This window comes from Rattus norvegicus, chromosome Y (assembly GCF_036323735.1).
Source record: "Rattus norvegicus strain BN/NHsdMcwi chromosome Y, GRCr8, whole genome shotgun sequence".
NCBI lineage: Eukaryota > Metazoa > Chordata > Mammalia > Rodentia > Muridae > Rattus > Rattus norvegicus.
The window spans coordinates 30,796,908-30,824,544 of NC_086040.1; the positions used below are offsets into that span (position 1 = coordinate 30,796,908).

Below are 27,637 nucleotides of genomic sequence, written 5' to 3' on the forward strand. Positions count from 1 at the left end.
TGGGCTCGGGGGCTGGATGGAGGCATTGTTCCTGCTTGCAGACAAAAGGGTTCCTGAAAAAACTGCTTTGAGAAGAATGTGTGGTGTCTCTCCTTTCCTGCTGGTCGGGGTTGGAAGTGACAGTAAATACTAGATGTATTTATATACCAATATTAAATCAGCTCATTTTGCATAATTTAAAAAGCTCTATACTAAACAATTACAAAGAATCAGGTTTTTAATTTCTCCCACCTGAAATATCATAGGACCACATGTATTCAGTTGAAAAGAAATGAATATACATTTAAATAGCATTTAAAGTGTCTAAGACTATTCAATAAAGTAGACAAAAGGATTGAATACATTAAAATTGTATTTTGAATCTGGTATTATCTAACAATGACAGACAAAATAAGGAGAGAGAATGAGACATGGGGACAATGAGGCAAAAGGGAAAGTAATGAGAGAGGGAGAAAGAGTTACAAACGACTGACACAAAGAGAGGAAGAGAGAGAATTACACACTAATTTACACATATACACACATATTCTCAATAAAATACTTGTGAACAGATTCAAGTCAACATTAAAAATAATCTTCTACCAGATAAGCTTTCTTCAAATCCCAACATAAAAGTTTGATTCGTCCTGGGGAAGCTGTAGATATGGAGGATATAGTTCAACATAATAAAGGCAAGGTACAAGAAGCCCAGCACAAGCATCGTGCTAAAGAGAGAAAAATTCAAAGCAGTTCCACTACAAGCAGGAAGAAGACAAGAATAAACACTGGTTTCACAACTATGTATTACAGTATGTGTAATTTTAGCTAGAGCAATATGACAACCGAAGAAGATCCAGGGAATACAAATGAAAAATAAAGAAATGAAAGTGTTCTCATTTGCAGATGTCATGATACCATTTTAAAAACTCTAAAAATATGTCAGTCTCTTAAGACTGAAAAATACAGTCATAATAGCAGAATATCATACGAACACACAACATTCCTTAGCCTCCTTTATGCCAATCCAAACCATACTGTCAGGAAATATGGGTGAAATTCCCCTCACAATACTCTGAAAATACAAAACAAAATATTGTGGACGAAAGTATTTAAAATGCAAAGACCACTATGAATTAGCTAGACGTGATCCTGAATAGAGACAATTTTTCTTTAAAAGATTAAGTTTCTTAAAGCTGAAAATGCATTCATGAAATAGTAGAATTCAAAGTGAACACTCAAAACACGTTATCTTTTTGTTTTCCAATTTCAAACTATGGGCGAGTCATCAGGGAAATATTCCACTTAAACACTCTTAAAATATATATCAAATACCCTGAATTCGCATTGTTAGAAAGAACACTGTGAGTTAGAAGACATATGAAGTAACCATGATACATCCAGATTATACATAAGAACATTTCAGCTGATGTTCTGAAGGACCTTAAAGCCTTGAATGAATCAAATCTTTTATAGTTTTAAGGATAAGTAGATAGTATAATAATGTCAATTTTTGATTAATTAATAAAGTTAATGCAATAAATATTGATTAGAATATTTTACTACAACAAATCACCCACTTTTATGAAAATCAAAAATTTGACTATACTATTTCTATGGGACATAAGATAACTTAAAACGACAAAGTGCTAACATGTTTAGGGAGATAATTTTAAAGAGAAAAAATGTGGGAGGAAAAATATGAGATTAAAAAAGTAAGTTACATACACAGTGTGATTTTGTTGGCAGAGTGAATATGTCAAAAGTTTGGAGTGACTTGGATTTATTTATTAATTTAAAAGGGTAGGTTACATGCCAGCAGGAGGATGGACTATCGGATCAGATCTCAAGAAAATGCCAAATGTTCCAGTTAGTATGACTATGTTATAGTAAACATAAAAATGCCAGTGTGGGAAATTGAAGGTTTAATTCACCTCACAAGTTCCAGTTCATAATCAATGGAATCCAAGAAAAGAACACAAGGCAGCAGCATGAAAATAAAGAGGAATCTGTTTACTAATCTGCTCAGCTACATTTTCTCTGTAACCTCCTCAGCTTACTAGTGCTGTTACCATCCACAGTGGGCTAAGTCACCTTACATAAACTAACCATCAAGAAAATGCAAAATACTGATGCCCACAAGCCATTCTTATGGAGTCAGTTGCTCAATAATGCATCATTTAGACAGTCACAATAAGCAATCACAGCAAGCCATAAAAGCAAAATAGAAAACTTAGCCAACGAAAGATAAGAGTACCCCTTCATGAATGGAATTTGAGGTCAAAGTGAAGTTCTATGTGAGGAAGAAATTAGAAGGAATTATGCCAGATATCACACTTTATTTAAAATAATAAGTGAAAAAAAGACAAAGCCACAATTAAAATATTGTTATGTTTGACACTTTGAAACCTCTTCTGGATTGCAGGGTAGAGTCAGGACTTGGTTTTTGGCTGGCAGCACAATTGATAGTCCAGTATTTTGGTGGAGGATTTTGCATCAGAAGCCTTAGCTTTACCACAGAGGCTAGATCCAAGTTAAAAATCATAGTCAGTCAACAGTTTGCCAGATCTTGTGCTCCAAAGAAAGGAGCAGTTCATTTAGTGATGATTTGGTGATGACTCTAATTCATTTCAGAGTCATAGATATTGCCAGCATATAGAAAACCACAAGACCCATTGTCAAACACCAATATTCTCTGCATTTCCCACAGTCACCATAGTAATATCAGTGTTGAGCTCTACAGTATGATTTTTTTTCTCTTTCCTGTTGTTGCAGCTTATAAACCTTGTTTCTTTGACCCACAGAGAAGTTTCAAATAAAATAATGACAAACTTTTGCATTGAAAGCTATTGGTGACTTGTAGTTGTAGTTAAAAATGAGGACCTCAAGCAATCTTCACTCAGTCCTCTTCTTTTAGTATTGGGTTGATTAGCTATTGCTTTTGCTTTTGGTTTCATTTTGGTGATTTTTTGTTTTATTTTGTTTTCTTTTTCTTTTTGTTCTTTTCTACATGCAGAGATCAAGAGTGGTTAGAAGAATTTCAAGTACAAATTCAGATGGCTGGAAAGAGACCAGTCTTTCTAACAGGTCCACATTGTTTGCTGTACTAGGGATTTTTCTCTTGCCTTTAATGTTGCCCATTTCCACTTTTTGGATCCTTTTATCCTGGCATAATTAATACTACATATATATTATAATTATTTAAATTTCAACTCTGAATCAAAGTGCTCTATCTCCCTCCCAAAACCAGAGACATGGATTGAGTCTTGTTTGCTATTGTTTTGATTCGTAGATCGGGAATCATCCTGCGAACACTGAAGGTCCTGTTCCCAAATTGATTCTCTATAGTTCAATAAAGATGCTCTTGGCCAATCAGTTGTGTGGATTTCTACCAACAGGCTAGTAGACACAAGGGTGGAGAAAGGATTTAGGGTGGAGCAAGAGTTACCAGTCATGTGAGATCTAGTATGGAGTGGCCATTGGTGTAGCAGGAAGGATGTTAAAAACACAGTAAGATGAGTGCATATTTGGGGTGCTGAGCTATGACTAATGTCAATTGAGAAATTGAGTTAGGGCAGATTTAGAGGTGTTGAGAAGGGGGTAAAAAGGGCAGCTTGCTATTTGGTAGAGGCTTAAAAAAAAACCTGACAATAGAGCTAAAGCACATCAAAAGTTCCTAAGCATATGTGGCTTTCAAGTGCATTGTAAGGGAACTTGAACAGCTCTGGTAGCTTGGAATTCCTGGAGCTTAAAGTGAGGCAGTAGGAGCTTAAAGTGAGGCAGTAGTGCAACCTTCTGCAGAGTATTATGAGAGCAATCCATGACCATAAGGAGCATGTGCAAAGTCATCTTGACCATGAGAGTTAGACTGTCCCACATGTATCTTTTGATTATAACCATTTCTTCTTTGTGATCTTTTAGTCTTCCATTTGCTTAAAACTATTACTGAAAAGGGTAAAATGATTCTAAAGGCTACTCTTCATTGTCAACTATTCATTGGAGATTAATTAAACCCCAACGATAGAGGGAATATGTGAAGAATTTCTGCATAATATAAGGTCAATGTCAAATGAACTTCTTATATGTATCTTTGTGGCAGGATGTTTCAACTTTAACCTAGATCTTTATCAAGAAATATTCTTTCTATTATTTTTTCAGGCATCTGCAGATACATCCTTTTGAGGAATGAATTCTTCTTACTGGAGACTATAGAGGGGACCTGCATTTCAGTGATAATTAAACGTCACTTCAAGACATCAAAGCAAAATATCAAAGTGAGAATGGAATAAATTTATTAAGACAGTGTTTTGCAAACAACTTCTTTCACAAACATCTTTGGCAGGAGAATTCTGAAATTTTGCATTTCCTATTTGACTTTGCTGGTACTCTGACAGAATCAACTCTCAATTGTTTGGGACTTTACGGGGAATTAAACACTACAAACAGAGATGAATGCATGATATGCTCTGCCGTCTGTGTTAATATGGCTTCAGTGAAGAACAACTATGCTACAGCTATTCTTCTGTTTTTTCAAATATTATCCTCATACAAAGTGTGGAATCTAAGGGTTGCTGGATGGATAGGTCGAGAACACTGGCTGAGAGCTACAAATGCAGAAGTGGGATGGTACATGCTTGGGGCGTAAAAAGCCTGTGTGTAGATCATAAACAACTTCAAAATATTCATTGCTTTAATAATTACTTGGAAGTGGACTTCTGTAAAATGACTTCAGCAGACCAGCATGGTAGAGAAACAGTAACTGATTCCCTGGAGATTTAAATGCACTGGATTGTGAAACATGGACTTTGAGGTAGAGACAAGTCAGTGAATGAAGACTGGATTATCAATCCTCTGTTGTCTCTTAAGTTTCCCTGCCCCATGGTTTGAGGCCTACAGCAACAGATTTTTTGGAATGAGGAATAGAATGAAAGCCAATTTGTTGAAAATCCCAGCCATAAGAAAATACTGACATCATCTGTGACAAACATCAAGTCTCAGCATGGCTTCAGCATGTCTGAATGTCTGCTGTCAGCCTGGGCTTTTACTGCCATCCCTTTAATAAATGCAGAGCTCCAATCTGCTTCAGCCACATCATCATCTCTTCATTCTGTTGCAGGTAGATTAGATCACTGTGTCTGCCTATGCAGTCTTACTCTACATATAAGGACCCAAGGAACAATTCTCACTCCAGGGAGCTGTTGAAAGTAATCTTGAATTGCATTGGTGTTGTTAGTAGATGTAATGTCTTCAAATCCCAGAAGACCATGTTTGCAAAGGAGTTGATTGAGGAAGTCTTGGGTATTTCAGTATTAGGGGCAGGTTGGATCGATGAACAGGACCGCCTTCCCAGACTAGATCTTGCAGTTCACATACACGTGAGCCATGCTGACAGGGTGCAGCTTCCAAGAAAAGAATGTTTAGTTGAAGATATTGGTCTGTTTGAGAATGACAAACCCAATGTATTCTAAACCATGCATTCTATTTGAATCCCCGTAGAAAACATGGAAGAAAGAAGCCTTTACTTTTTCATTTTTGCACTCACAGTGATACCAAATCCTCATAGACATTAGAACCTGCATACTGAATATTTATCCATATATCAATGACCAGATAAGACATCTTGCCTTTTGGACTAATAAACTAATGGATTCTAGGACTTTAAAAATAGTCAGTCATTGTTAAATTATGTGTTCCATAGTCTGTGATCATTGTGACTAGTCCGATTTCTCTGTACAGAGAGATTCATCCTTTACTGTCTGTTGGGGAACACCAACTACTGCACCAGATATCTAGAGAAGACCTTTTATGGCATTTTGTCTCTAGTAAGAGTTTCAGGTCAGTTACAAATTTCCAATGGCCACATTACCTTAGTCGGATTTTCATATGATGCTTTGATACAGTCCTTCTTTTTTTCTATAGTTCTTGGCAACATAATTAAAATAGCAATTGTAACCTATTAAAGAAATGCACAGTAATCTATTTGCATGAATTCAGCAGAGAGGATTATAGGATAAACAAGAATTGGAAATCAAGATATCCTTCCTTCCTAGGACCAAGACCAGGAAATCTTAACTACATAAAAATCTGAGACAAGTTGTCTGAAGTTTGTTCTTTTCTTCAATCATGGGGATCCTAGTGAAGGAGCTCAAGTCTGAAGAGTTGGCAAAAATTACCTTCATTTCTGATCCAGGTCAACTGCTGAATACCTCATTCATGGACCTGAAGAAACTCTGTATCCATCCTTCTATAATGTGTATATATCAATGTATCATTCATAGAATGGACACTTTACTGTTGGTTTGGAAGCAACAATTTGTCCCTGGAGAGACACAGATTTCTTCTTTCGCACATTATTTGACAGGCTGATGGTGGGTCTCATAAGTTCATTCCGGGATTTGCTTTACAATAATCATTCAGTTATCTGGAAGAAACACTTTTTAATGTAGTGAGATCTACTAGAACAATATCAACCATCATCTTCCATTCCCAGTTTAATGCTGAATCATTCTCCACTAATTGTCTGTGGTCTCTGATGACAGCAGCATCTCCACAGACTAGTCTGAATATTGCTCTTAGCACTGCATTTAGGATACATCAATGTGATTTCCTTACCACTTTCATTCCCAGGAGAGTTTTTCAATTCATTTCATCTGATGCGTCTAATCTACATTGTCAGCCAGGATGAGTTTTGAGAGTTTTTCTAAAAAAATAAAGAAAAAATGGAAGAAATGAATGAAAGGAATCCGGCAAGTATATCTCACCAATTGACTCAGAAATCTAAAGTGTTAGTCAGTGGAAATACTAGTGGAAAGTCTGAAATCATGAAGTCTCAACTAGAAGCACTTCTCTCTCCAAGGTATTAGTGTAAGAGAGAAACTGCACTATTGGTATCCAAAGCATGGAGAAGTTTACTCTGAGCAGAGGACACAATACTTGCCTATTATTTCTTACTTAGGACCTTTTTATAATTGACAAAAAGAATAAATGCAATGAGCTCTCAGTAAAACATCTGTTACCTTCAAAATTCTTGGCATTTGGAATAAAGAAATGAATGATATAAAAACTCTGACTTCCAGGAGCCATAAGAACTGCGAAGTCCAGATGTTTCTGAGAGGCTCGCAGCTCTAGATTCCCATATGCAGAAGGCTCAGAACAAGTCTATCTCTTCAGTGATCCTACTCAACTCCTACAAGGACTCACTGAGCTTTCCGAAGTACCATGTATTTCATCCTTTTTTTATAACAAGACAGAAGACCACCTTCCTTCTTCCCATCTCTGATCTCATCATCCTCTTCCTTCTCACTCCACAATGACTGTTTACTCTCGATTAGAGTTAAATTAGTAAACACTAGAGGTACTGAGGGGATATCTGAAGGGAGTTGCAGTCACGACAACACTTGTGACATCACAGAAGAAGCTAGTCCTCTCCAGGTTTCAATAGATGTTTCAGGGAGGGCCTACTGATTATGTCATTGTGATGTGCCATGGCTTACCTGTTAAACATCTTTCCTTACATTGACCAGATTCAAGGGTGCCCATTCCACGTATGTCTCATGTGACACAGTAGAAACCTTTATGTACTCCATCTCTCTAAAGCTAGAGACTTCTCTTTGCTTTATTAGCAGTTACAAACTTGGGATGGAGAAAGGTAGTCAGTGGCTTGGCATGGGTAGAAAAGATTTTGGAACATCTAGTGAAGAAGATTCTTCTAGATAATATTTTTATTCTCAGGTTCTTTCCTGAGATATAGAGTTCAATTTTCTTTGTTATCTATGTATCACAAAGGCCAGTATTTTCCCTACAGACCTTTAATTAAATGAATATTGTATATCACTTTCTTATTGTACTTTCCTTGACAGGGGACTTCATAAATATTCCTGAATGTGTACTGAAAAATTCATTTTTCCTATTCCATTATCTGCAACAAAGTGATTTTGGCAACAAAGTGTGCCCAGCTATAGAGTGAGCATAACAGTGTGAGTACTGTGTACTCACTTCAATTAATAAACTCCTAAAAGCTTCTTTTATGTAAAAATTACCAGGCATCAGAAAAGCAAAGGGCAACATGGACTACAGAATTTGGTTCTCTAGTCCCATTTGATATCAAACCTGCACTACCTATCTTCCTGTGTTCCCATGGCCAGAATTAAGAGTTTTGGAATTTTTATCATTATTCGTCCTTAAGTAGCAACCTTAGATACAGGAGGATAGGCAGGGAGAAGAATGACATGTTTATCAGTCAAACCTCAAACTCAATATGTTCATAATACAGGAGGGAGTCTATTTGACATTGTCATTTCTGAATTCTACATTCTTGACCTAGTTTGGCAGATTCTATGTTAATATTCCAACGAACCACCTAGCTGTAGGAGCCACCAAAAGTGTATATATATATATATATATATATATATATATATATATATATATATATATATACACATCTGGCACCAAAATGATATAAAATTGATGAACCTAAGAACTGCAATCGGCCAGGAATCATATATAGACATTTCCTGAGAGACACTGCTAGAGTATGTGAAATACAGAGGTAAATGATAGTGGCAAACCCATGAACTGAAAATGGACTTCTTGTTGGTAAATGTTGAGAAAGGATTACAAGATCTGAATGGGGCTTTAATCCCCACAAGGACAATGCCAATACACGAAACCTTTCTGGTACTAAATCAATATTCAAAGACTGCTCATGGGCAGACCAATGTCTCCAACTGCAAATGTAGCAGAAGATGGCCTTCGTGACACCAATGAAAAAAGAGGCCCTTGGTCCTCCCTAGATTTGATTCCCAGTTCAATGGACTGTCAAGAGGCAGTAAGGGGGGTTATTGAAAAAGGGGAGGGGGACAGGTTAGGGCTCTTATGGACAGGAAACTGAGAAAGGAAATTACATTTGAAATGTAAATATAGAAGTATCCAATTAGAAACGCAATAAAAATCCCTAAAGAAATGATAGAGTTAAAAGAAAAGAAAACTGTTAATGAATCACACATATTGATACAGAAATCTAAAGGGTAACTGTCATGGAATAGTAATCAGAGAAATACTAGTGGAAAGACTGAGATGATGATGTCTGAACTAGATGCACATCTCTGTCCCAGATATCTGTGTCAGAAACAAAGTGCACTATAGGAATCCAAATCAAGGAGGAGTTTACCTTGAGATGACATGACGATACAATACTTGTTGTCCCTCCTTCCTCAGGACTATTTTTCCTGGGGAAAAAGAATGAAAGCCATTAGCTCTCAGAAAAACAACTGTAAACTTCCGAATACCTGACTTTTGGAATAAAGAAATTAATGATAAACAACCTCTGACTTCCAGGAACCATAACAAGCAATGAAACCCAGATGCTACCGAGAGGCTCCCACCTCCTGAATCCCATATGGGGAAGGCTCAGATCAAGGCTATGTGTTCAGTGAACCCTCACAACCCCTACACAGCACTCCTTGTGCTTTCCCATGTACCACATATTTCTTCGTTTTTTAAACTAAAACTTCCTAGGCCAACTTCCTTCTCCCCATCTCTGATATCTACATCTTCTTTGATCTTCCTCACAAATAGCTGTTTACACTGAAATAAAGGCCAATTAATAAACCCTAGAGGTACTGAATGAATGTCTGAGAGGCAGTTGCAGTCTGGAAAACACTGTGACATCACAGGAGAAGCTAGGGATCTCCAGTATACAAGAGATTTTTCAGGGCCAGCCTAATGATGATGTCACTGAGAACTGCCATGGCCTACCTGCTAAAGAGCTTTCTTTATATTGACCAGATTCTAAGGTGACCTTTCCAGGTGTGTCTCCTTTGACACAGTGGACACATTTATGTAGAAAATCACTCTAAAGCTAGACAGTTCTCTTTGCTTTATTAGTGGTTACATGCTCTGAATGGAGAAAGTTATTACGGGTTTCGCATGTGTAGAAAAGATCTAGGAACATGGGATGTAGGACAATCTTCTGGATTATAATTTTATTCCCAGTTCCATTCCTGTGACAAACAGTTCAATTTCCTAAGTTCTATCTGTTTCCCAAAGGCCATTGTTTCCCTACAGATATTTAATTGAGTGGATTTTGTATTTCATTTTCTAATTGTTCATTCCTTGATAGGGCACATTATAGATATTCCTGAATATGTACTCAAAAATTCTGTTTTGCAATTCTAGTTTTTTGCAATGATTTTCGCAACAAAGCTGCTCAAGCTAAAGAGTGAATGTAATAGTGTAAATATTGTGTTCCTACTTCAAGTGATAAACTCCCAAATTTTTATTTTATGCAAAAATTACCTGACATCAGTAAATCAAAGGACAGCATGGACTATAGCATGCGGTTCTGTAGTCCCATTAGGTATCATTTCTGGAATATCTACCTTCCTGTGTTCCAAGAGTGAGACTTCAGGCTTTTAGATATTTTACCATGATTCTTTATTCAGGCCATACAAAAGATACAGGATGATGGGAAGGGAGAGGAATGCCTTGAGGCCCAGTAAAAGCTCAACTTCGATAGGCGCATAAGAACAGGAGGGAGTATATTTGGTATTGGCATTTGTGGATTCTCCATTCTTGACCTAGGACCTCAGAATCCATGTTAAAATTTCAACTAATTTCATAGATGTATAAGCCATCAAATATATGTACATATATATAAAAATAGATATAGATAAATAGATATAGATATATAGAGATAGAGAAGAGATAGAGCTAGAGACAGAGGCAGAGATAGATAAATATATGCATAGATAGATAGATAGATAGATAGATGGATAGATAAATAAATAGATCAGACACCAAAACTAGATACGATTCAGATTAATAAAGCTAAGAAGTGCATGCTGCCAGTAACAGGTTATAGATCTTCCCTGAGAGACACAACTAGAGCATGTCAGTTACCGAAGTGAATGCTAGTGGCAAACCAGAGAATTGTAAACGGACCTCTTGTTGATAAATTTTCAGAAAGGATTACAAGAGCTGAAGAGGCTATCAACCCCATCAGAACAATGTACAAGAACTTTCTGGTACTATACAGATAATCAAAGACTGTACATGGACAGGCCTATTGCTCCAACTGCATATGTAGCAGAGGATGGCATTGGTGGGCACCAAAGGAAGGAGAGGACCTTGGTCCTCCCTAGGTTTGACTCCCAGTTCAAGGATATGTCAAGGGAGAGTAAGGGTGGTTTAAATGTCAAGGAATGGAAACATTTAGGTCTCTTATGGAGAGGAAACTGGGAAAGGAAATAACATTTAAATGTAGATATAGAAATATCCAAAAAATATTAAAATTAGCTTAAATTAAAAAAAATTATGAAAGAGATAAAAGTAAATAAAACTGCAAGGTAATCAGACATATTGATTCAGAAATCTAGAGGGACACTGTTAGGGAATGGTAGTCAGCATAACACTAGTGGAAAGACTGATATGATTAAGTCTGAACTAGAAGCATTTCTCCCTCCCAGATATCAGTGTCAGACACAAACTACAGTGTAGAAATCATGTACACGAAGGAGTTTACTCTGAGCTGAGGATACAATACTTGTCTTTCCCTTCCTCCTCAGGACGTTTTCCTTCTGGAAGAAAAAATAGAAGCCATGTGCTCTCAAAAAAAAAAAAAAAAAAAAAAAAAAAAAAAAAAAAAGCTGTACCCATCCCAACACCTGACTTTTGGAATAATGAAATTAATGATAAAAAAAAAAAAAAACCTCTGACTTTCAGGAACCATAACAAGCAAGGAAATCCAGTTGCTACTAAGAGGCTCCCACTTCCTGAATCCCATATGTGGAAGGCTCATGTGTTCAGTGAACCCTCACAAACCCTACACGGCACTCACTGCACTTTCCCATGTACCACATATTTTTTTCATTTTTTTCAAACTAAAACAGAAAGCCAACTTTCTTCTACTCATTTTTGTTATATACATCCTCTTTGTTCTCTTTCCCAAATGGCTGTTTGCACTGAAATAGAGGCCACTTAGTAATCCCTAGAGGTACTGCAGGAATATATGTGATGCAGTTTTTTGTGACATCACAAAATTAGGGCTCACCAGAGTACAAGAAATTTTTCAGGGAGGGTCAAATGATGATGTCAGTGAGAACTGCCATGGCCTACCTCCTAAATAGCTTTCCTTACATTGACCAGATTCAAGTTTGCATTTTCCAGGAATGTCTACTGTGACACATTGGTAACATTTATGTACTACATCTCTCTACAGCTGGAAACTTCACTTTGCTTCATCAGTGGTTACAGGCTCTACATGGAGAAACTCAGTTAGGGGCTTGTATTGAGTAGAAAAGATCTAGGAACATGGGATGTAGGAGATTCTTTTGGATAATAATTCTATTCCCAGTTCCATTCCTCTGACAAACAGATCAATTTCCTATTTTTTCCCTGTTTCCCACAGGCCATTTTTTCTTTACAGATGTTTAATTGAGTGAATATTGTATTTCATTTTCTAATTGTTCATTCCTTGAAAGGGGTCTTTATAGATATTCCTGAATGTGTACTCAAGTATTCTGTTTTCAAATTCCAGGTTTTGGCAATGATTTTGGCAAAAAACGTGGCTAAGCTATGAAGTGAATTTAACAGTGTAAATATTGTGTACCTACTTAAAATGATAAACTCCCAAATTTTTATTTTGTGCAAAGAAATAACTGCCTGAGTAAATCAAAGGACAGCGTGGACTATGTAGTCCCATTAGATATGATCTCTGTAATATCAACCTTGTCGTGTTCCAAGGGTGAGATTTCAGGGTTTGGGATGTTTTAAAATGATTCTTTCTTCACGCCAAAGATAAGATACAGGAGGATTGACAGGGAGGGAAGAACTAGAGGTCCAATGAAACCTCAACTTTATTAGGGTCATAAGAATAGGAGCGAGTCTATTTGGCATTGCCGTTTGTGGATTCTACCTTCTTGACATACCTGCTCAGAATCCATGTTAAAATTGCACGTAATCTCATAGTTGTAGGAACCACCGATATATATATATATATATATATATATATATATATATATATATATATATATATATATATAAAATCAGCCACCAAAACTAGATAACTAGATAAGATTGATGAATCTAAGAAGCACATTCTGTCAGGAACCAGATATAGATCTTCCCTAAGTGACACAAAAAAAGCATGTCAAATACAGAAGTGAATGTGTTGTTGCAAAAATATAAAAATAAAAAAGTTGTCTTATATCCCGCTATCTCTGGCAATGTAGTTTCCCAAGTCTCTGCTAGATATCTTGGTTGAATACATCACCACTCCTCAGCTGCCCAGTGTCTCTTATTGCCACACATGTTTTTACACTCAAAATCTCACATGAAAGAACACACAACACAATAATCTTTGACCCAATTGATAAGATATAGTAGCCCACATAAGCATACAAAGCCTGGTACGATCCATACCTTAGGGACAATAATAACAACCAGTAAATAGACAGAGCAGTATCTTAAATTCACCTGCCATGGCTTCTCACCCTCTCCTCTTCCTGTCTCTCCTTTTTCCTCTAGTTTCTTCTACTTCCTTCAAACTTCATTCCTGCACATACTTCCTTCTCTTCCAATGATAGGCCTGCTTCTATCCTGTACCTGCCCCTCACCTGTACTTCACAAATTTAATGTGAAATCTGTTCTGTATAATTCACCTGAGTTCTGAGTACAGGACAAGGCAGCTGTCCTTCGAGCAGTGGATTAGCATCAAAATACAGATAACTTTAGTGTAAACAACGTTTCCCCCTTTTTGTCCAGTTAAACAGACTTTTCATTTATATATATCAATTGAGTAAGATTATTACTATTCTACAATTTATAAAGCATTTGATATACTCAACACCCAGTCTGTCACTATATCAGTTAGAAAGAGCATTTAGTTCTTCATTCCAGCTTCGGAAAGGCTTAAAATCTATATTATGTCTTGGGTAGCTTGTATACTATCTGATAACTATCCAGTAAAATATGTATATTCAGAGTTATACAGCCTGATAAGCAATGAGGCTATAATCAGTCTCCTACCCCGTCAGAAATCTGAGAGTGACAAAATATCTATACACATAGGATGTCTTAGAGGGCTTCTAGAACTGAGAGGTTGTAGAGACAAATCTCCAATAGCACAATCCCCTGTTAGCAACATGTGAGCTTAAGTCTTCAGCCTTCTGACACAAGATCAACTGACAGCCTATTGAAAGGCAGACTTGGAAGGGCTGATTACCCTGTATTGGCAGGGTTTATCCCTCAAATCCTCTGCATAATTTGTCCTTTTCTGGATAGCATTAATCTGCATATGAAACAGGCATTTTTTTCCAGTGACTGCCTAGCCACAAAGTATTGCCTCATTTGGAGGTAGAGATGTTCAAATTCTTCATTAAATTTGCCAAAGGGGAACAGTTAGGAGAAGATATGACTCAACAAAAGATACGTAATAACTTTAAATCTCAAATTTTGTGGATTTCTTACATTTTTGAAAAGCATCTATCTATCTAAGACAATCTGGACTGTTGTCTTTATATCTTAATTTTTTCTTGATAGTACTCTTACAAAGTCAGATGCATGACTTTAATATTTCAATCTTGACTCACAGGTTTAATCAACTCAGAAGTGTGTAATGACAAAAATAATAGAACTGGCTCTTGTAATTTTAAATTTTTTTCCAATTATTTCTATACCCAAACAAAGATAAGATTAAGCTTAGTTACCAAATACGATTATGACTGTATAACTAAATCTAGCTTATTCCTCCCTGCTAAATTTCAACCAATTTTCAATTCTTTATAAAAACGTCTTTAGAATAACCACTTCCAGCCCCACCCCACAAATTCTAGGTAATTGAGACAACGGATCCACCATAACTTCTTCAAGTTGTACATGGGCGTTGAGATATCCTTAGGTGTAGGGGGTAGGAAAAATGAAACAAATGCGATAGCCGATATGTCCTGACTGGACCCAGCTGAAATTCACTGAAACCAGGATTCCAAGTAGGTACACTCTACAAAATACAACTCTCAGGAAAAAGGTTAAGAATCGATATATCTTTTGTTTGATTCTCCCGAATATATATTTGATAGCCGTCTACTGATATCAAACCTGATCAGTATGACTCTGTGAGGTTTCCAGAATCCTAATCACAATTTTTAAAAAGACAAGGACAAAATCTTTCTTCCAAAATACTCTGTTTCTTAATCTGAAACCAGAGAAGCTTGTATCTTGCACTCTCTCCCAGAGTAATAATATAAGCATAAAACTCAAAGTCACACCCATCCTGAAGATTAAACAATTTTTAAAAAAGGAATTTATGTATAAAATGAGCCTGATATAACTCAGTACTTGGTGATATCAGGAAATAAACCCAAAGTTCCCATGGAGCCCATGTTAAGAGAATTTGAACTTGCTATTGTCGTAAATATCAAAAGTAACCACAAATCATCGCTAAGCGTCATCAACGAGCCATATAGTGGGATAATTCATAAAACTAATCGAATACCTTCTATCAATTCTAATATCAATAAGAAAACTTCAAACCAGGACTTTTGCCCAAAAAAGCTCAGTCTGTTAAGCTCTCTACCTGAAGCCACAGATTTTTCTTTATCGTTAATAACTTCTACAATATATGTCTGCATTCATTTTCCCTGTTGTTACAGACATTTCATCAAAACTCTCTACTTGGTAGTGCCTAATTTTTCCCTAAGTCTGAGCAGTAGATGAAAATCCCCACCTGATTCAGGTAATCTCTCTACTCTCTTCTTTCTTAAATAAAACTTAATCACTTGTTAATAATACCTTAATAGAAGAAGTATCTTGTGTAACTAGGATTTCCACACAAAATTCCCCTGTGGAGCCTATGTTAAAAAGAAAATGTGTATCCTGAAAGACTTACTAAACAACTCTCATTAAAAAGCAGCTTTAATCTCTTAACTCTCTGAATTGCCATTACTTATCACACAGCAGGGGACCAACAGCCTGTCAGCTCTTACTTCTTCCCCATTTTTGTTTTATATTCTGCTCTAAAGTTATCAAGAATTAATATGGCACAGGTGTCCTCTTACTTAGAAAATAAAAAGGTTCTCTCAACTTTTTGATTACTAGTGGATTCTTGCCCATCACCTTGTTTTGCCATCTGTTGTTGTAAAAAAGAAAGAAAACTTGTCTTTTACCATGCTATCACTAGCACCATAGTGTCCTAATATAATAGGTAGATATCTTGGTGAAAACACATCCCTACTCCCTGTCAGCCCAGTGTCCCTTGCCGCCACACACTTTCCTATACTCAATCCCTCACATAGAAAACACACATCACAAAAATTTTGACCCAATTGCTAAGATATAATTGCGCACTTAAATATACAAAGCCCTTTACCATCCATCCCTTAGGAACATTAATAATAACCTGTAAATACACAGACCATAATTGTAACCTCACCTGCCATGACTTCTCATCCTCTCCTCTTCCTATCTCCCCTTTTTCCTCCAGTCTCCTCCTCTTTCTTCAAACATCTCTCTCACCCATTCTTCCTTCTCCTCCAATGACCTCCTTCTTTACATGGTAAAGAAAAGTTCTTTACATAGTACAAGTAAAGAAAACAAAGTTACTCCCAAAGCATCCTTCTATCATGTACCTGCCCCACACCTGTACTTTACAAATTCAATAGGGAGGTGGTTTTGGTGAAGTCACCTGAGTTCTGAGTACATGAGTAGGCAGCTGTCCTTGGGGCAGTGGAATTAGCATCAAAATACAGATAACTTCAGGGCAAACCACAGCAAATAGCTTTGATATCCTAGTGAAATCTTTCAAGCCAAGTAAAACTGCAAATGTGATAATGTTCTAGTTTCTTCTCATGCTTGATGCTGAAAAGAGTGATAGTGTATGAGAAGAAATATTACATAGTACACGTAAAATAAACAAATTACTCCCAAGGCCAACAAGGCTCATAAGTAAGCAATTTGTTATAGAGTAACAAAGAGTAAGCAAAGTAGTTTTCTCATTCGGTTTCCCTTCACTGTAGGCAGCATTTTGAATTTACAGAGAAATGGTTGATATTGTATCATTTATCTTTAAAAGTACTCTAATAAGAATCTTTTAAAAAGCACAAATCTAAATATGTGTATAAAAATGTCATATCTACTTTAAATGATCAGAATGCACACCTGTGATTGTCAATCCTTATTAAATCCTATCAGAGAGCTGAGGGTACAACTGGGACAGAAATCAGTCCTCAACAGTCCAGCATGTGTGACAGTCACACCATTAGCCTGTGCCACCATTGTTCTTGATCCCTGGCCTTAAAAAGTCCCTGTCTTTTCGAACTTCAAATTGTTCCCTAATTTTTTTTTACATCAGAGGCAGTAGTTAAAACATGTTAGCCAGCTTAACAAACAATTTTATTTTTCCAAATGCTTTTTAAGGGTGCTGGTCGTCACTAATTATTCTACATTTCCTTTGGTGATGGTGGAAGCATTGGTCTTCCACAGAGGAAATTCCTAAAAGACCTCGACCACTATTATTGCAAATGCCAATGATGTTGCTCCCTGAGTGGTGGTAAGCTCCAGGAGGATTTTTATGTACTTCTTAGAATTAGAGAGATATGAGGGGAACAACCGAGCGAAACGCTGCATGAAGTTCTCAGTACAGTTGGTCCTTGGGGCTATGACTCACCAAAGAGCAATGAGGCTGTTCTAAAGAGTGGGCCATACCCCAGGATTTTTAAAATGTTGTGCCATTCCTCCTTCACAGCACTTGGCAATACTCCATGTCAGAACCAAATTTGAACCATGCTTTTACCCTGGATAGAATTTCAAATACTATACTGAATAGGGAGAGTGGGCAGCCCTACCTTGTCCTTCACTTTAATGAATTGTTTTAAGTTTCTTTATATTTAGCTTGACGGTCATTACAGGTTTCCTCTCCCTTGCTTTTACTATGTTTCTCCATAGGACTTGTCTCCCTTATCACTCACACTCTTTTATCATGAAGTGGGGCTGGAATTGCTTTTTCTGCATCTAATGAGATTATCATGTAATTTTTCCTTCAGTTTCACTTATAGTGGATTATACTGATGGATTTTCAGAATTTGAACCATCCCAACCTCCGACTAGAAATTAAAAATTACACAGCATAACCTACGGAAGTACTCGCCTGCATGCTCTAACAACCCCCCCCCCCGAAAAAAACAAAAACAACATGCAAACAAAAAAAAATCATTCACCCTACAGAACAGATTTTATATTAACATACACACTCAAACATCCCACCCAAAAAAAACAAAAAAACAAAATATATGCAAGCAAGAAAACCCTGCACCCACAACATCAAAATTGTATGAAGTTAATATCACTGGTCATTAATACCGTTAAGCATTAGTGGCCTCTATTCAACAACAACAGGACAGAGGTTAAAATAATGGATGTAAAAACAGGATCTGTCATTCTGTTGCATTCAAGAAGCACACTCCAGCAATTGAGATAGACATAACCTTAGACTAAGGTGTTGGAACATATTTTCCAAGAAATAAAACAAGAAACAAGATGGTGTAGCCACTCTAACATCCAGCAATCAGACTTCCAAACAAAAGTAATCAAAAGAGAAGGGGAAGGACACTTCATATTTATTAGAGGAAAAACCCACCAAAATGGCATCTCAATTCTGGATGTCTATATCCCAAAGACAAAAGTAGCAACATTGGTGAGAGAAATATTGCTGAAGCTCAAATATCACATCGAACCTCACACATTAATAGTGGGGGATATCAATGTCCCATCTCACCAAGGGCAGGCCATTGAGACAGAAACTAAAAATAAAACAATAAAAATAGAATATATAACTGCCAGGGGTTTCAATTAATCTGACCTCATTCATATCTACAGAATATTTCACATGAACACAAAAGTACACACTTTCTTTTCTGTACCTCATGGAACATTATCCTGAACTGATCATGTTCACCCTCAATAAACAAGTCACAACAGACACAGAAAGACTGTGCTAACCATTGGATCTTCTCAGATCACCATGGATTTAAACTGGACTTCAACAATAACAAAAAGTCTATAAACTCATGGATATTCAATAGCTTGCAACTGAAGAACCACAAGTTCAGAGAAGACTTGAAAAAAAAAAAGTTCCTAGAATTCAATGATAATGATGGCATATTGTCTCCAAACTTAAGGTACATAAGGAAAGCAGTGTAAGAGGAACGTGCACATGCAGCACAGAGCAATTTTATAAAGAAACTGGAGAGACCCCATACTAGCAGCTTCCCAGCACACATGAAATCTCTAGAATAAAAAGAAGCAAACACATATTAAAGGAGGGGATAGAAAGAAATGATCAGACTCAGGGTGAGAGTGATCCACCAGAAACAAAAAGAATACTAATATTAACAAAAACAAGAGCTAGTTCCTTGGGAAAATCAACCAGACAGACAAACCCTTAAATAGATAATGTAATACGAGGTAAGACAGCATCCAAATAACAAAATCAGAAATGAACAGGGAGACACATCGATAGACAAAGATGAAAGTCACAGAATCCTTAGGTCTCACTTCAAAAACCTGCTTTCTACAAAATTAGAATCTCTGAATTAAATGGATGTTTGTGTAGATGGATAACACTGACCACAGGTAAACTAAGGTAAGATAAACTATGTAAATAGCTGTACAACCCCTAAAAAGACACAAACAGTAATTGAAAGTTTAACCACTGAAAAATTCTCAGGGCCAGTTTCATTGAGCGCAGACTTCTACCAGATTTTCAAAGAATTCTCAACCTACTCCAAAACACAGAAACAGAAGGAAAATCACCAAACAGATTCCACGACACCACTGTCGCCTTGACACCGAAATCACAAAATGACTCAACAAAGAAAGAATTTCAGACGAATTTTCTTTACAGACAATGGTGGAAAAAATACTAGGTAAAATGCTCAAAAACAAAATGAAAAGCATTTCAAACTGCCATTCAGTGCAATCATGTAAGCTTTCTCCTGAGGATGCAGGAGTGGATCAATCTATGAAAACCCATTAAAGTGATCCACCATATTAACAAACTTAACTGAAAAAAAAATTGTGCCCTCTGCACTTCAAATTAACGTGGGAGCTCCCCTTGGATTTAACTTTTTGGTAGTTGCATATCATAATATATATTTTTTTAATAAAATACATATATATTTTAATAAAGTAACATTAAATTGTTATATCCTAACATCATAATATATAACTAATATTAATATACTATGTTAATATTAACATGTATTTATACATTAAATTATTATATTAATAAGGTAAATATAATTAATATTAATATATTTTGTTACTATATTAAATTAATATATATTGATATAATAATTTAACTGATATATTACATTAATATATCAAAATAATATATTAATTATTAACATATTTAATATGATTTATTAATATTCACTATTACTCAATGGTGTGAAGGAGCAGAATTAAAGAAAGAAGGAAAAAATGCAACACTATCTCTTAAATGCTGAAAATGCTTTTGACAAAATCCATCGTCTTTCCATATTTAAGGTCTCAGGGAGACCAGGGATGTCAGGCACATACCTAATGTAATAAAATACTAAAATAAATACAAAAATATTACATAAAATGCAATATAGCAAGCCAACAGTTAATATCTAAATAAGGGGTAGGGAAGCAAAAGGCAATTCTACTAAATTGGAGAATGAGAACAGACTGCACACCTCGCAGCATCCTTTCAGTAAAGTCCTTAAATTCCCAGCTAGAGCAATAAGACAACCAAAGGAGGTCAAGGGGATGATATCGCAAAAGGAGAACTCAGTGTATCGCCATTCACACATCATATAATAGTGAACATATGTGATCCAAAAGTTTTACCAGAAATGACCTACATATGAAAAACACCTTCAGCCAAGTGGATGGATGAAAAATTAAATGAAAATAATATGCCATGCAAATGACAGAGAGGCTGAGAAGAAATTATGGAAGACATGCCAATCACAATGGATATATAATTAACTCTTACCTAGCACATCAGAAGCATATCTGGTGTGAACTCCAAGTCTCTGAAAAGAGACACTAAGGAAGGTAGCAGAAGACAGAAAGACCTCCCATGCTCACAGACGGGTAGGATTAAGAGAGTTAAAGAGGCCATCTTAATTTTGGGTGTAGATTCAAAGTTCCTATCTTGCAGTCAGGATGACATGGTTGCCAAGGTGCATGCAGGAGAAGAGGCAATCTTGCAGTCACATGTGGAGTCAAAGATGACATCATCTTGCTGTTTGGGTGTCACATGGTTGCTCATTGTGCACATGTGACATCATTGGCTGTGGAAGCAGGGTCAACCTGAAACATCTCTGGCTTTCTACCATGCAGATGGTGTTACAATTTCTAAATCACATCAATCACCAAAAATAACCAGGGTAAAAACCTGTGACAGAGGGATGGCAGCCATTACTGGAGAAGGAAATGGCTTTGATGTCACTAAGAAAAAACTGCTCATGCCATGGCCATTCAGGCAAAGCAAGCATAATGGGATGAGGAGATCTAGATTTAGAGACTGAATGTTTAATGTTTTCTTGGGAAATTTTAGCCTACTCACGACGGTTCACTGTTATCAGAAAATTTTTAAAGTGGAATAATATGCAGGTATGAGCAATAAGGACATTGTGAAGCTGCAGTTAACTAAGTGGAACAAGTTGAGAAACCTGAAACTCCTCTGGGTGAGATCATTGAAAACCTTGAGAAAAAGGAACACTGGGCATGGATCACTGAAGAAACAGATATCCACAGAAAATACAAGAGACATGACTGAGGAAGAAACAGCTGTATCTACTGGACTATGGAGCAATGGTTAGAGCCCCTACAAGAGGTGATCTCTATTAACAGAAAATTTGATTCAGAAATACTGTTGAGGAAAGCTTGTTGGAATTTCCAAACCCAATGACCCATAAAGAAAACACACAATTTGGTTATTATAATTATAATCTATAAACGTGTATTGGGTAGATCTAATGTTATCATAACTTATACTCCAACCATAAAACCCCTGCTACATGTGCATTCTTCAGGCCACATGGATTGTTTCCATCATTACTTCCTCCTCTTTTTCTTCAGTCTTCTCCCTTCCCCTCTTACCCTCTTCTGCCTCTCTACCTAACCCCACTGTCATACCTCCGGTACCAACTTTCCCCTCCGGCTATCAGTAATAGGCTCTAGCAGTTACTGACCGGTTAAAATGGGAAGAAGTTTCATATGTGATCACCAGTGTCCATGATAGAGGGATAGTTGGTGGGGGGAGACCTCCTTTGAGGAAGCAAATAAATATCAGGATACAAATTGCATTTGCTTGGGAAGAGCAAATCTGTATAATGCTATCAATATCTGTCCAGTGGATTGTGAGAAAATGGGGAATATTCTTCCTAAAGACCCAGCTATACTACACCTGGTCTTATATCTGAAAAGGCCTCTGCCATGCAGAGAGTACATGTGCTCCATCATGTTCCTAGTGGATATCTTCATAATGAACAGAAAATAGAAATAAGCCAGATGCCCCTCATCCAAACAGTGGCTACAGATAATTTAGTTCATTTACACTATGAAATACTATACACATATGAAAAATAAGGACCCCAGCTCTGAAAAAAAGAAAAAAAAGAAAGAAAAATAAGGACATTGAGAAGCTGCGGTCAAGAAGATGGAGTGAGAAAGTATTGTCCTGAATGAAGTAATTGAGACCCAAAATAACATGTATATATTCACTTAAAAGAGGGTATTAGCCATTAAGTACAGAATTCACACACTAAGTTCTATGGAACCAAAGAGGATAAACAATAAGAAAGGGCCAAGAAAAATGTTTGAATTTTACTCAGAAGGAGGAACAAAGTAATGAGAAGAGGCAGTTGGAAGGAAAGGATTGGGTGACTGAGGGGATGGGAAGGTAAATAGGGTTTGAGAATCATTTCTTGGGAGAGATGAGCAAGAGAGACAGAGCGCCAAGAGAATAAACTGAAATCAGTGACTGTCCAGGGTTGGTACTATCTCTATGATTTGCCAGCAATCTGGGATGGGTGAGGATACCCTGGCGTCCATGAGGGTGACTTTAGCTGAGACTCGTAACAGTGGGGATACGGACACCGAAATGGTCAATTTCTGTAGCCACAGAGGACCCAAGGTGGAAGGATAAGGAACCAAACACATCCCCAAAATTTTGACCCAGAAATTGCCCCCTCTATAAGAGACACACGGAGAGAGATGGAAGAGGAAATGAGGAAATGGCCAAAGGAAAAGTGGCCGGATGTGAGACTTATCCTATGGGCAGACGGCAAACACTGACATTATTAATGGTCCTTTCTTATGTTTGCAGACGGCAGTGTAGCATTATTGTCCTCTGCAAGGCTCCAACGAGCAGCCGACTGATACAGATGCACAGGCACAGGGCTTGATATCAGACAGTGCTCAGTGAGTCTCACTAAAGAGCTGAGGGAAGGACTGAGAGAGGTCGAGGAGCACAATGGTTCTCACATGAGTTCAGTAAACCCGTCGCCTGTCTGTGGATCCTGTTCTCCTACCCGGGCTGCGTTTTCAGGACCTAGTGGGAGACGATGAGTCTAGTCCTGCAGAGACTTTATGTGCCAGGAGACGGGGTGTACCCAGAGGGGTCCTCTACTCAATAAGAGTAGAAGGGGAGAGGATAGGAGGAAGAACTGTAAATGGTGGGTGCCTGGAGGAGTCTGGTGACAGGGCAGAATTCAGAATGTTACCTGGTGAATATATACAACCATTCTAACAAGGGGCCAAGGCATGACATCATGGGGGTGGGGCATGACATCATAGGGGTGGGGGAATGACATCATAGTGGTTGAGGCATGATATACTGAAGCCAAAGAGAAAATAGATGAAACTAGAAAAAAAAATCAGCCCAAGAGGGAAATGAGACCTAGAGACACAAACATGGCAGGCGTTTACCTATGCATGGTATCGGCTGTGAGATAAATCATATTCCATCTACAATCCACAAATGCAGAGAGGACAAAGGAAAGGAGAAGGCACCTTGAGAAGAAAAGCATCGACCTATCTGAAAGGAAAAACTGGAACAGGTTCTTTGAGTGAGTGAGTGCGACTGAGGACAGGAGCAGAAGTTCAGAGGGGAAGATGGAGGGATAGCGGGGTGTAGAGAGAACCGGCCAGAAATAGAGGACATACGGGTTAATGCAGAAACTCGATGGAAGCACTGGTTAATTCATGATGTCTAGAGGGCCACGTTCCTGAGGATTTATTCTGACAGAGAATGCAGAACATGAACCTGCAATCCTTTGAAATCGAGCAAGTAGGACCTCAGGGTTGGGTATGGGGCACATTCAGTGGAGTCGATTTCTGAGTAGGTAAAATGGAGATCACTGAACAACAGACCGATGCTGGGTCAGAGATTATAAAGATATAGCAATAGAGGACTTCCTGGTACCTTAAGCCTGCAACTGATGTAAGTGCACACAAAAACCCCTTCCTGCTCTCCAAGGTTCGTTTAGCCCTTTTGACCCTGAGTAAATTATATGCACACAACCATAGCGTGTCCCTGAATACCTTCTAACAGAGCTGTGACACTGAAATCCTTGGAAGACACCAAAATTCACTTGCACGCAGACCAATATTCTGCTGACTAACTGTTTCCTGGGTCCACTTCATCCTTTCACACGTTTTATGCACCTGGACACTCTAGGTAGGAGACAAGAGATGAGTGTGTGTGTGTGTGTGTGTATGTGTGTGTGTGTGTGTGTACATAAGTGTGTTTGCGTGTGTGTGTGTGTCTGTCTGTGTCTGTGTGTGTATCTGTATATTGGTTATCATCTCTGTGTCTGTGCTTCTGTATATTTGTGTGTATACGTGTGTGTGTCTGTGTGTTTGTGTCTGTGTATGTGTGTCTGTGTCTGTGTGTTTGTCTGTGACTGTCAGTCTCTCTGTGTGAATGTCTGTTTGTCTAACTGTCTATGTCTCTTTCTGTGTGTCTCTGTGTATCTGTGTGTGTGTACATGCATATGTGTCTGTGTGTGTGTTTGTGTGTTTGTGTATATGTTGTGTGTGTTAGCCATGCATAAGCTAACTATCCTCACACAGAATGTCTGGATTGCTTTTCTTTATAGAATGTTGGCGAATCTTTCTCTTGTCCTAAAAGACCACTCTGGTTCTCAACTCACTCTGTGAAGCCATGACAGTTTGAGTGATTTTCATGTGAGAGGAGTCTGTCCTATTGAAAATTGCTTTCCTGGATACAATATCACTTAAAAAAAAAACACATCTCAATATTTATTTTCCTTATAACGTGATCCCTCGAGGGGATTTTTCCATCATCATTATCATCATCATCATCATCCTCATCATCCTCATCATCATCATCATCATCACTAATATTATTATTACAGGACTATTCCATTATATTGTTATCTGTGTTGTTACCAGTGTGCTAAAGTTCATTGATGGCAGAAAGAAAGATTTTGTTTCATGTGGGTCATGGACAGCCACGATTTTGTTCTTGGAACTGAAAGATTTATTTGCATGCTCCCATGAGTAAATACATGCAAGTACAGAAAGTTCCTTGGTCTTCTACATGAGAGTGACATCCTCACATAGTCCTCAGATCTACATGAGAAACAGAGAATTTAGATGGGCAATGAAAAGTATGGTGATCAAAAACCAAGTTGGGGAGAAATAAGGTAGTTTTCCACAATGTTTCAGGCTTTGGGGATTGGTAGACATTACACAACCATCTTATTATTCATAGCAGAAATAGTCAAAATTAATAAAGGCAGAAATTTTAACAACATATTTATGCTGGCTAATTTAAATTCCCATATTTCATCTGTGGAACATTATATATTCTCTTTCAGGTTCTTCTTGAAATTATTTGAAGAAGTGAAAACTGGTATGTGTTTATCTGTTCACATTCATAAAGCATCACCGTTGCTCTAGTGATGAACAGACTGCACAACTGTCAAGAGACAGACTGACTTTCTTGCCAAAGAAAAAAATCTTCACCTTCATGGAGGCAGTTTCCTTCTTAGGTGCAGAAGTTTAAAATCCCCTGAGAATGCTTCCTACAGGTACCATTTCCTGTATATTGTAATATCCTAGAAAATGGGTTTCTTTTTGCATTTTATTTCAAGTGTTAAGATCTACAAACAAGTTTTGAGTGCATGTACTATTTGTAGATGTTGTCTTTTTTCTTTCCTATAGATGGATTCTGGTTTGTGGACTTTCAGGCATTTTCTGATCCATCTCTCACAGCAGGGGCTGCAAATGAGATGAGTCTTCATCAGGAATAAAGGAAAGAAGAAAGGTAAGGTAATAGATGATGCCCTTATGTATTTAACCCCTCTGAGTCTGAGATGGCTGTTGTCATCAACCTGTATATCTAAACTTTAACTTTGAAACAAAGTACACTCACATGAGTTTAAGCCTTTGTACTTTTCATTGTGTAAATATATGCAATAAAGAGAGCTTTCAAAGTAATAAAGTTGTGTGATGTGTGTTACTCATTTAACAGATGCCCTTGTATAACTTAAAAGAATATATAAATGCTTTTCCTTCATGTTGAAGGTAATGAAGACAGTGTCTCTTCTAAAAGTATATGTAGGAATTTTGACAACTATTAAATTAAATATGTTCATATCTTGACAAAACATCAACCACAATTGCTTATGGGATACTTCCTATAATTTCTCAGTGTTTTTTCCTAAATATTGACTTTAAAATGCAGTTAGCAGAATTGATATTGAGGAGGATGGAGGGAGAGAGGAAACTGAATGAGAGGGGAGGTTGGGAAGGGAGTGGCCTTTGCAGGAATTAGGTATAGGGAAAGCAGGGAAATGAGAATGGAAGATAACCTCATACTAATACTGTCCAAACTCTTCCACAAAATTGAAACAGATGGAGCACAACCACATTCCTTATATGAATCCACAATTACTCTTATACCTAGCCCACACAAAGACTCAGCACAGAAAGAGGACTTCAGACCAATTTCCCTTAGGGATATTGATGAAAAAATTCTCAATAAAATTCTTGCAATCCGAATATTACAACACATCAAAAAAATCATCCATCATGATCAAGTAGACTTGAACCAAGGGATGGAAGGATGGTTTAATATAGGAAAATTCATAAATGTAATCCATCATGTAAACAAACTCAAAGATAAGGAGCACAAGGTCATTTCATTAGATGGTGAGAAAGCATTTGACAAAATTCAACAACCCATGTGAATAAAAGTCCTGGCAAAATCACGAACTGAAGGCTCATATCAAGATAGAGTGTAAGAAATATACAGGAAACCTGTAGCTAACATCAAACTAAATGGAAAGAAACTTGAAGCAATCCCACTAAAATCAGGGACTAGACAAGGCTGCCCACTCTCTCCCTACTCATTCAAAACAGGACTCCATGTTATAGTCAGAGAAACCAGACCACAAGGGGGTCAAACTGACACAAATTGGAAGGGAAGATATCAAAATATCACCATTTGCAGATGATATGATAGTATATACTTAAGTGACCCAAAAGTACCACCAGAGAACTTCTTAACCTGATAAATAACTTCATCAAAATGTCAGGGTATAAAATTAACTCAAACATACCAGTAGCCTTCCTCTCCTCAATGGATAAACAGGCTGAGAAAGAA

The 27,637-nt window shown here is 37.3% G+C and overlaps 2 long non-coding RNA genes across 8 annotated transcripts in view; both read right to left on the minus strand.

Annotated features, from left to right (window-relative positions):
• Positions 1 to 27,637, minus strand: part of LOC134484354 (uncharacterized) — an 853,788-nt gene that overhangs the window by 593,196 nt on the left and 232,955 nt on the right. The window lies entirely within an intron of this gene.
• Positions 6,411 to 27,637, minus strand: part of LOC134484353 (uncharacterized) — a 37,255-nt gene continuing 16,028 nt past the window's right edge. For 2 of the 7 annotated variants that reach the window (XR_010061760.1, XR_010061762.1), the window contains exons 2-3: positions 9,146 to 9,203; positions 6,411 to 6,676 (exon numbers count right to left, since the gene is read on the minus strand). This is a non-coding gene — a long non-coding RNA (uncharacterized LOC134484353). The other 5 variants (XR_010061766.1, XR_010061763.1, XR_010061761.1 and 2 more) reach the window with 5 other exon arrangements.